This window comes from Pyrus communis, chromosome 17, assembly GCF_041283825.1.
Source record: "Pyrus communis isolate YQ-2024b chromosome 17, ASM4128382v1, whole genome shotgun sequence".
NCBI lineage: Eukaryota > Viridiplantae > Streptophyta > Magnoliopsida > Rosales > Rosaceae > Pyrus > Pyrus communis.
In genome coordinates, this window is record NC_142581.1 from 8,406,178 (window position 1) to 8,417,299 (window position 11,122).

General features: G+C 35.9%; 1 pseudogene across 1 annotated transcript; it reads right to left on the bottom strand.

Annotated features, from left to right (window-relative positions):
- Nucleotides 1-3,601: 3,601 nt before the first annotated feature.
- LOC148689364 (uncharacterized) lies at nt 3,602-10,111 on the bottom strand (annotated as a pseudogene). The gene is made up of 6 exons (XR_015958124.1): nt 9,993-10,111; nt 7,235-7,724; nt 6,679-6,827; nt 6,496-6,597; nt 4,809-5,245; nt 3,602-4,225 (listed from the first exon to the last, which is right to left on the bottom strand). The product of XR_015958124.1 is annotated as an uncharacterized LOC148689364 (transcript).
- Nucleotides 10,112-11,122: the final 1,011 nt, after the last annotated feature.

Here is an 11,122-nt window from a genome sequence, read left to right on the forward strand (position 1 = left end):
CTCAATAATTAAGTTTTTAATTTCCAATAAACTAGTACCACTTCATGGTCCTCCTCATGTAAGCTTTTGTGAGTCATGTCCCTTAGGAAAGAGTAAAAAGTTACCTTTCAATTTGTCCGAGTCTGTTTCTACGTCTCCATTGGAACTTCTGCACTCTGATGTCTGGTCTTCTCCCGTTATTTCTAATGAAAATTTTCGTTACTATGTGTTGTTTGTGGATGACTACTCTAGGTATTCTTGGATTTTTCCCATGAAAAATAAAAGTGAAGTTTTTGAGATATTTGTAAAATTTAAAGCCACTGTCGAGAACATGTTTAATCTTGCCATTAAAACCTTTCAATGTGATGAAGGGGGGGAATATAAAAGTCGTGCTTTTCAACAGTTTCTTTCTGACAGTGGGATTTCACAACGTTTTTCCTGCCCCAAACATCCTGAACAAAATGGACTTGCAGAAAGGAAACATCGCCATATTGTTGAAACCAGTATAGTTATGCTTTCTCAATCTCACGTTCCTAATCAGTTTTGGTTTGATGCTTGTTCTACCGCTACGTACCTGATAAATCGCATGCCAACAAAACTTTTATCCAATATGTCACCTTATGAGAAGTTGTTTAAAAGAGTTCCAAAGTATGACATGTTGAAAGTGTTTGGTTGTCGATGTTTTCCATGGTTAGTCCCATACACACAACATAAACTGCAACCAAAATCAAAAGCTTGTGTTTTCTTAGGTTATTCACTGAATCACCAAGGCTACAAATGTTTGGAATTGTCCACAAGACGAATTTACTTGTCTCGCCATGTCCTATTCGATGAGGACTCTTTCCCTTTTAAGGGACTCACATCTACCTCAGAAAATGTCGTCGATTCAGGTACATTTAACTCTCCCGTGGTATTATTTAATTTTGATGATATTAGCACGTCTCCTTTATCTCACTCACCTAATGTACCTGCTATTCCTCTCCGTCAAAATTGTCCTTCTAATGAAATTCTTTCCTTACCCTCCACTGCACCGTCTGAACCTGTCCCCAATCCTTCAATTGACTCATCCAGTCCACCCTCTACTACACCCGTGTCGGCCTTACCTCTGTCATCACCCATACCTTCACATGAACAAGCTGTGGTATCCATGGAATCAGTACAAGTGCTGCCAGAAAATAATGACCATCGAATGACTACACGATCAAAGTCTGGCATCCAAAAACCTAACCCTAAATATGCTATGCATGTAACTGTTGATCAGTTTCCAATTGAACCAACTTGTTTCAGTCAAGCTGTCAAGTCTCAGGAATGGAGAAATGCCATGGTACAGGAATTTAATGCGCTACAACGATGTGGCACGTGGAGTTTGGTCCCGTTTCATCCAAAGATGAATTTGCTCCCAAATAAATGGGTGTTCAAATTGAAAAGACATGCAGATGGAACAATTGAGCGCTACAAGGCTCGCCTTGTCGCAAATGGTTTTCATCAGAAGGCTGGTGTGGATTATAATGAGACCTTTAGTCCTGTGGTTAAACACAGCACCATTAGGCTTGTTTTAAGTCTTGCAGTTTCCAAAGGTTGGCAAGTTAGGCAGCTTGACGTCCAAAATGCGTTTCTGCATGGTTTCTTGAACGAAGAAGTTTACATGCGTCAACCGTCGGGTTTTGTTGATCAACAGTTACCCAATCATGTTTGTAAACTTCAACGGAGCATTTACGGTCTTAAACAGGCTCCGAGGGCATGGTTTCAGAGGTTTTCAGATTTCCTGCTTCAACTTGGTTTTCAGGAATCAACTTGTGATTATAGTTTGTTTGTGTTCAACCAAAAAGGGGTGTATCTTATCCTGCTCATCTACGTGGATGATATTCTGATTACTGGCAACAGTTATTCTCACATCATTCAGTTAATTCAAAAGCTGGGTACTTTGTTTTCCATGAAGGATTTGGGACTACTTAATTATTTTTTGGGTGTAGAGGTTAAGTACGATGGAAATCGAATGCATTTGTGCCAATCCAAGTATGCTCTTGACTTATTGTCACACACACATTTCACTGATGCCAAACCGATTTCTACACCCATGTCTTCTGGTCAAAAACTCAGTGCATATGTTGGAGATCCGTTTGATAAACCAGAAATGTATCGTAGTGTTGTCGGTGCTCTACAATACTTAACGATAACTCGTCCCGATTTATCTTATGCAGTTAACCAAGTATGCCAGTTTATGCATGCTCCAACAACTCTTCACTGGATGGCAGTCAAACGGATTCTACGATACTTGAAGACGACGCATAGTCATGGTCTCCTTTACAAGCCAGGTACTACTCATCTTTCTGCTTTTTCAGATGCGGACTATGCTGGGAATCCGGATACTCGGCATTCCACTGGGGGGTTTTGTATTTATCTTGGTTCAAATCTGGTTTCATGGAGTTCAAAAAAACATAAAACTGTTTCTCGATCGAGTGCTGAGGCCGAGTATAGGCAACTTGCCTACACCGCAGCTGAGCTTTCGTGGTTGAGGTCTTTATTTCGGGACTTGCAGTTACATCTTACTCGACCTCAAATATGGTGTGACAATGTGTCTTCAATTGCTCTTGCTTCCAATCCAGTGTTCCATTCTAGAACCAAACATTTAGAGGTTGATTATCACTATGTCAGGGAGAAAGTGGTTCGTGGTGAACTGTTGGTTAATTATATTTGTTCACAAGATCAGCTTGCAGATTTATTTACCAAAGGTCTGTCTTCGTCTCGCTTCAATTTGTTGGTGTCCAAGCTTCCAGTTGCTCCTCAACCTGTTAGCTTGCGGGGGGGTGTTAGACGAAGTCAAGCTCAAGCTGTTCTTGTTAACCCAAGTATTGGAAGAAGGACAGCAGGCCAAACTGTACAGACAGCACAGCAAGCATTTGCTGACTCATGAACAGCAGGAAGGAATGTGCAGGTGCATGTGTGCTGTCCGAAGTATTCCCATGCGTGCTTGGTATTCCCATGCGTGCTTGGTTACTGCTAAAGCTGCTGTCAGAAGACAGCAGATGGTGCTGCTGCATGTGTGTGTAGTTTAATATGTAAAGGTGTATAGATAGTGCTGAGGGATGGGTGTACATGCTGTCACCTAGTAATTTAATATGTAAAGTTGTTGATGTGATGTACATATAAAAGCCTTCCCGTAAGGCTTGGAAAGTGTGAGATTTTGAAGTATTATAATTAAGATCAGAAACTCTTTCAGAAGATAATGAAATAGCTTTTGCTACAATTTAAATTTACTTATGGCTTTCGTTTCCTTTCTTTATTGGTTTCATTAGTGAACTGGTCTATTGTCTTAAAGATGATGGGATAATCTGAATGATTAGTTCATGTGCTCATCCTGTTGGGTGCCTTGTGTGGTTCTTATTCGAACCTGTAATGTAGTAACTACAATCAAATCATTCATCAAACAATAAAAACGAATCAGTCAATGCACAAAAACAAGATATCATTTAGTAATACGATCTAGTGGTGTTCCTCTTTATTTGTAAGTGAGAGGTCCCACATAAACCACCAATTTATTCCTTAACGTATAATCCATTGAATCAATTACACCTCTCATTTTAGGATCCCACATAAACAGATCTATACGATAAGAAATATAAAATAATGAAACACCTTTACAACCAACGTGTCACATTCCTATTAAATATTCCTTTTCCGCAAGTAGAAATGGTAATTCTAACTAGGAGGGGGAATTGCATCCAAGCAAATAAAGTGACTGGAACACTTGAAAGCAGTATGGTCGGAATCACAATCCAGGACTGTCAACGAACTATAATTAGAAGGGCTGCAGAAAACGCAATCATCATGGTTGCGATAGCAAAAAAAAGAGTGGCAAGACCAATTATCATCTTTGTAGGTAAGGACTTAAGGAAATCATCTTCTGCATAACGTGACGTGAGAATTCCGAGAAATGTCAACGTTGCAGTCGTGGAAGAAAAGAGTGATATAGCATTTGAAATCATAAATAACATAAACAATTTTTCATCGATGAATGCGGGAAAGCCGGTATCTTTGTTTCCTCCAGGAATTGTGATTACTGCAGCAAACATGATGGTAATAATAAGAGCACCTACAACAGTGTAAGAAGTTGTTGTCTCTTTCATCCATTTTTCTCCTCCTTTAGTAATCCACTGTGATTCTTTGTGAAAAGTTCCCTTGGTGTCAAACGTTCATCTTTGTTCCTAAACTCAAGAAACTTAGGAGGTACAATAGTCTCTACTTCCTGCATTGCATTGAACAAAATGTACTGACACATGAGAGCATAAAATATAATTTTCTATAATCTTTATTATATTAGGATTAACTACCTACATTTTACATTTCAAGATTTGTAACTTGTGTTAGGTTGTGTTAATTTTAACATTTGTACTGACATATGAGAGCACCTACAATTGGTCATGATGTTCAATTTTAACATTTTATGCATTAAGGCTTTAAGATTGTGTTAATTTTACAACTTGTGTTAGGTTGAACATCTGCTTACAATAAATCGAAAAAGCAAATAACTCTCTTTCAAAATGCAGCACCTTTAGTGCAAGAAACTTTTTAGGAAAACAAACTAAGATTGACACCTAGTAAGTGGATAAAGAGACTTGTAATTCAGTTGGTTAAGAGCATTTTTCCAAAGTGTCGAGTCCAATTCTTCCCTCCTTCCCCGAGTACCTAATAGTTGATGCTGGATTTGGATGATTATTACAAAAAGGGAAAACAAATTCGGAACCTCCCGAACACTTAATTTGATTCTTTCAATTTATATGTCATATGGGCAAAGTAATCAAGAATTATGTCGAGTGAGAAATCCTAACCTTGTACCATTGTAGTTCACGCTGCATTTGCAATGCTGCCCCTGGAATACGATAAAGTTGTGCTTGTGCAGATGGGGACAACAACCCAGCTATATGTAGCTTGTTATTATAATCTTTATCGGCAATATTTTCCACCCAGTCCTTCGCAGAGATCCCATATATAAGGTTATAAATCTTTTCTTGACGACATTCAATGGAAAAGTCAAATATGTCCCTTGAATTGTCATTTGTTGACCACAGAAGTTCAGGATTTGCTTTGCATATATGAGTAATAAACTCCACGTTCCCCTTACTAACAGCTTGGAAGATTGCCAAACGCACAGTGGGATAACTCATTTGTTGCATATCCAAATCTTTATTTATCTCTTCGCATATGAGCTTTAAAAATGCAAGTGAGCGGACATGGATAATCTTCATTTCATATATGTTTTTGATTCCTTAGTTGACATTTAAAATTCAAATGTTTAGGACATAACTGCTTTAGATAATTGATTTGAATTCAAATTTACAACAAATGAAATTATTACCAGCATACCAAATATCTCAACGATTTTCGAAACAAGCCCTTCCTTTTGTTTTTCTGAAGGGGAAACAAGCCGTTCCACTAAACCTCCCACTGCAATGGAAAAAATGTTGGTGAAACTTATGGAGCACACCCATAAAGGGCACGTATAATAGTTTAATTGCTGCACTGTTACTATTGATAGATGGGATCATAACCTGGTAAAGTCGCATGTGCTATCAATATTTTCGAAAGATGATTGTGGGTGAATCCGAATCATGCAATCATCTTCTCTAGTCAGTAAGTGCTATAAAGTCCAAATGGGTAATCATGACATGATAAATTCGCCAGCAGCCCAAGTGCTGCCAGGTCGAGGAAGGAAGAAGAATATGGGAAAAATTTTCATACTCGGGTTTTATTGTGTGAATTCTCTATGCAAACCCTGAATTTTATAAGTAAGGAATTTGTGAGAATTCAACCAATGCTTATCTCCCAAATTATAAATATTCTTGGAGTCTAATTTTAGGTAGGATTAGGATTTGTCTATTATGGACTACAACCTTCCTCCTGGTTGCCTACTAGGGTTCATGTATATAAATAACAGGAAAAATGGTAATCGCCATTTACGTCTTAGAACTCTCTCAAGTTTATAGTTTCTCTCAAAATACTTCTTTGACTTAGGCATCGAAGGCCCTTTGGTGGATACATTCCCTCCTTTTTTAGGTGTTTGTCAATTAGATTAATGATGTACCTTGATTTGTATGTGGAATTTTGTTAATTCAATTGCACAAAATTTGCATCCATAGTGACGAAGATGATGGTAACATGGGTGAGGGTGTGGTTAACAATAATGGTGGTGGAAATGGTGATTATGAGGTAGTAGAATTGGTGAAGGCAGTGATGGTGGAGGTGGTTGTGGTCGTGGTGGCCCGGTGATGGTGTGGTGATGGGAGATACTAGTGATGATAGGTGTAGGATCTGGTGGCAATGATGCCTGGTAGTGGAGACATGGCGGTATGGATGCTATTTGCGATGACCATTGTAAGGTGGTAGTGGGGGAGTAAAAGATTTTTTCTTTTTTTTCTTAAACCTCTAACCTTGTAAGGTGGATAACCCAAATTAGATCGTACCATTTATACAACATTTTTAACTTGTTAATGATGGGAGAGGAAGGGGATAACAAACCTGAGCGAATTAAACTCCTTCCGTTATTAGCTTGGGGATTTTCTTCATTTTGAACAGTTACACAGATATGATTGATGCGAGGAGGAGGTTGTACGTATAGACCTATCAAGACAAGAAAATATGTCATATAAAAGTGAAAGCAAATAATTAATAGAAAGAGAAGGGAGTATATGGTACACTAACAGTCATAAACCCATTGTTGCCAGAATTTGAGCACCGCTCCGCTCGGGAATGAAGAAGCCTCCCTAGCCAAAATTTCTAAAGGGGTCCCGTTGAGTAGGCCCGAGTAACGGCCAATTTTGGGCAACGTTGAATTAAATCCCATGAGATATCTGTTTATTTTTCACGTTACAATTTTTTCAAAAATAATTAGTTTGCTATAGTAATTTGTAGCTATTGGAAAAAAGAGTAAACTATAGCTAGAATAACCTATTTATTTTTTCAAGTTGCGAATTGATACCCATTTCGTTTTCAGTTTTTGTAATCACGTTTTTAATTTGAAAACCAAAAACTCGTTTGATAACTATATTTAGTTTTCAAGTTTCAAAAATAAAAAAATAAAAAAATTGAACACTACTTTTTTTTTAGTTTTCAAAATTTTAATTTTAGTTTTCATTTTTTTTCAATTCTTTTTTTTGGAAAATTGGAAGTAGTTTACTAAACAACTGAAATGATTATCAAACGAACCCTTAATTTTTATTTTTGTAGTCCTAAACATCATGTTAATACTCATATTTAAAAACTTTTACCAAATTCTTTGGATGTAAAACAATTGGAGATTATTGCAGCGCCATGAGGTCCTTTGTCTGGCATTAAATCTTCAAGTGGAGTGACGGAGTAGAGATATCGAGCCATATGCCAATGACCATGGAAATAAGCTTCCACAATTGGAAGCTCGTTGTTTGAATTGGGAATGCTGAGTAATTTTTTGTTCTTTGTTACCATGCATTCAGCCATTTCGGGAATCCCTTTACTTGCAGCAATAGCAAGAGCTGTCCGACCACCCTGTGTTGCTTTTATTTCCAAGTCGTCCTCTTGCATCAACGACACCAATTCTTTCACAATATCCACATGCCCTGCATCAACTGCAATGTGAAGAGCTGTCTTCCCAGAAAATGGATTTCTTACTCTTACTACCTCCGGATGTTGGATGTGAAAGTCCCTTGCAGTTTCCCAACGACCAGCTTGCACAGCCTCAAAGAAAGGTTTGTACTGACTATATTCAAGTCCTGTCAAAATTTATTTTGTTTATTATTATTAATTTCCTCATACTTGTTAAGTTTTATGCTTAGTTAAAAACTTCAATCTTAGAAACCATGGAAGATAATGTTTATGGGTTCCTTGCTATTTATCTTTTTAATGAAGTTATATGAAATTATATGACAACTAGAAAAATTATATGGGATCATTGTGATTAACACTCCAAAGTGTTAGGAAAATAGAGCACTGAAATTTAATCACAAAGAAAACCAAGAAATCATTCATGCCATTAATTAAATACACTGTTTCAATATGTTCAAACAAGGCTTTTTAACCAAAATAATCCCTGAGATTTGGTTCCTAAGATTAGAAATCAACGGAAACGGGTCCTTGAAATTGTTCACCATCAATTATTTTGGTCATTCGGTGAAAAATCATGTTAAATAAGGATCAAAATAACAAAAAAAATACTCTCAATAATAAACAATAGGCCAAAATGATTTGACAAAATTTGAGGATATTTTTGTCATTTTATTCTTATTTTATGGAGATTTTTCATGGAATGACTAAAATGATTGTTTGTGGATAAATTCAGGGACCAATTCCGTCGATTTCAAAGCTCAGGAACCAAAATGAGGAGTTATGCAAATCTCCGATACCATTTTGGCTAAAAAGCCTTCAAACAATAAAAAATAATGCTAAATGCACATGAATATGAATATGAATATGGTTACAAATATATCAAATTTATGGTAAAATTAGACATTATATGTCCTTGAGATAATTTGCATTTTATTACAATGCTCATGATTGATTACGTGCGTGTGATTGTGCAAGGGAAAAGTGATCCTAATATGATTGCAGGAGACTCATTTACAGCTCATTTACAGTAAAATCTCGATATAGTAATAATGTTATGACAAAACCAATTTTATAAGTATAGGAAGATTATTACTTAATAAAAGTGTATAAGAAAATGACTTAGATATCCTTAATGAAAGTTATATGGATACAAAAAACGATATTAGCAGCGGAGCATGCCAATTTTGAAGATGTAACATTGGAAAAAGAGTCACCTAATCTCTAAAAGCTAGTACTCTATGCAACAATAAATTATTTGCTTATTAATTGATTTCCCCCCTTGAAACTACCATTTAGTCTTACATTACCCCTTGAAACTGGTTTTGTCTCACTATGCCCTTGAAATTGCCATTTTTTGTCTTATTAGTTTCAATTCACTCTATTTTCGTACATATCAAAAAAGGTGTAGTTGCAGTCATTGGATTCATTGAGTTGATTGAATTAGATTTGAAACACAACCCATTATTTGCTTTTGTCGACGGTTGCAGCTATAGCTCCACACAAATCCGTAAGAGAGACAAACGGGGTTTAAATTAGAGTTATCAAAAATGGAATTGAGATTGTTTTAGCAGGCAAGTTGGAGGCAAAGAGTTGTGTCAAAAATAAAATGTCCATACTACCCTGTAGTTTAACGTCTATTTGACGGAATAAATGAAAATGGGAGTGAACTGAAACTAAATGGGACAAAATCAGAACCAAAATCACCAAATTAATTCAAGGAGTTAGATTTGTACATTGTATCAAATTAATTCAAGGATTTATATTTCTATATGGAACTAAAATCGCGCACATCTGCGGATGGAGGTGGAAATGAGTGTTACCCTTGCACTATGGCGAGAGTTCAAACCCCATTGACTCCATAATCTAACATCAAATCTAACAAATATATCGTTTGACAAAAGTGATTAAATGTGTTGGAATGGATTTTTCTGTTGATATTGCTTTCGTTTGAATTAAGTTATGTATTATGTGAAGATTAGATTATTTGAATTGTACATTAGTGGGATAAGATTCAGTAAAAAGAAAAAAACAAAACAAATTTGTTGAATAAGGATTCCTTGAATCTAATCTCTTATCTGCGCAAAAGATGGACATGTTATGTAGTATTTAATCATTACTTTTTTTTTATTAATACATATATTGTGGTTTGTATGACATTTCTTAAAGTATTATTTTAAATTCTCACATTTTTTTAGCAAATTTTTAACATTTTCATTGAAGACAACCGATATTGATATTTTCATAAATTTGTATTCAATGTTTCTACCTATATTGATATTTTAAATACTAGATGACACAAAAATATGGTATGAAAACATAGTATCCTAGCATTTTCTTAAGAAAAAGGTATAGACCATTATTTAATTAGATAATGAAATAGGAAAGGATTTTTTTTTTTTTTTTCCTGTTCTTTTGGCAAGGAGAGGCAGACACACCTGATGGATGTAACACGCGTGACATGGCCGCCGAAACACCGTGTGCCAAGGTCTCCCAAACACCTCGTGCCATGAAATTAATGTAGTCTACTTAATGTAGTATACTTACTACTTACGGATTGAAGGGAATGGAAGCCAACAAACTGCAGCTAGCTAGTTATTAAACTCTAGTAAGTAAGCAAATAAAACAAAGGATCTAATAAGAAGAAAATGGGGGAAAGTGGGAAGCTACTTAGAAATGAAGAGGTGCATGGGCTGCTTTTCCTGGAATCATATTAAGGATCAACTGGACACGCAACTTCCGCTTGAATATTGGTATCATATTCCTAACATTAATGCAAAGTTGGGCAAAGCCTTGTTATTAACTGAAGAGGATTTAACAAGCAAACCTACCTAAACGTCGAAAGGAGTAATCAAATGTAACCAATACAAAAGAATAAAAAGAAAAAGGGGGCAATAGCCACGCTCAGAAAGCCAGGAAAGAAAGAAAGGGGAGGTGACTTGAGTACAGAGCCCTCACGATTGTCATTTAGTATTCTTGGGGTTCCTGGCAGTCTATTTGTCTGTTTGTTTAAAATTATTATCTCAGTAATCAGTGATCAAGGAACGCATGGTTACTTATTTTTAGATTTGATATTAAGAATGAAGAATTAATAGATATGCTTTTAGTGCTTTAACCTCTACTCTTAGTATCACATAGGAGAGTGATCAAGAGATTGAGACTCTAGTATATTTACTTATGTCATATATTCTTAGTTGAAAGTTGACCCATAGAGTTAGTCTTTTTTATGTAACGACTTATTTAAACTAAGATCAGTAAGGATTTAGTACATAACTTATCATCCCCAAGAGTCAATTATGGACGAATAGATTGTATCTTCAATCTAAAACTTAAAGGTTAGAAGTTATGAAGTCATATTTGACTCTAAATGTGGTTGTGCAAGTTATTTTATATACAATGCACATGAAATCAAATTTGACCTTTAACTTTTAACTCTTGTAAATCGGAAGGAGTCTAGTCAAATTTAAAGACAAATATAATTTTTATATCTTATGTGGTGAGGATCCCACATTTAGAGCTATATCAAATGTCAAATATGACTTTGCACTTGAATCATATGAGTATAACT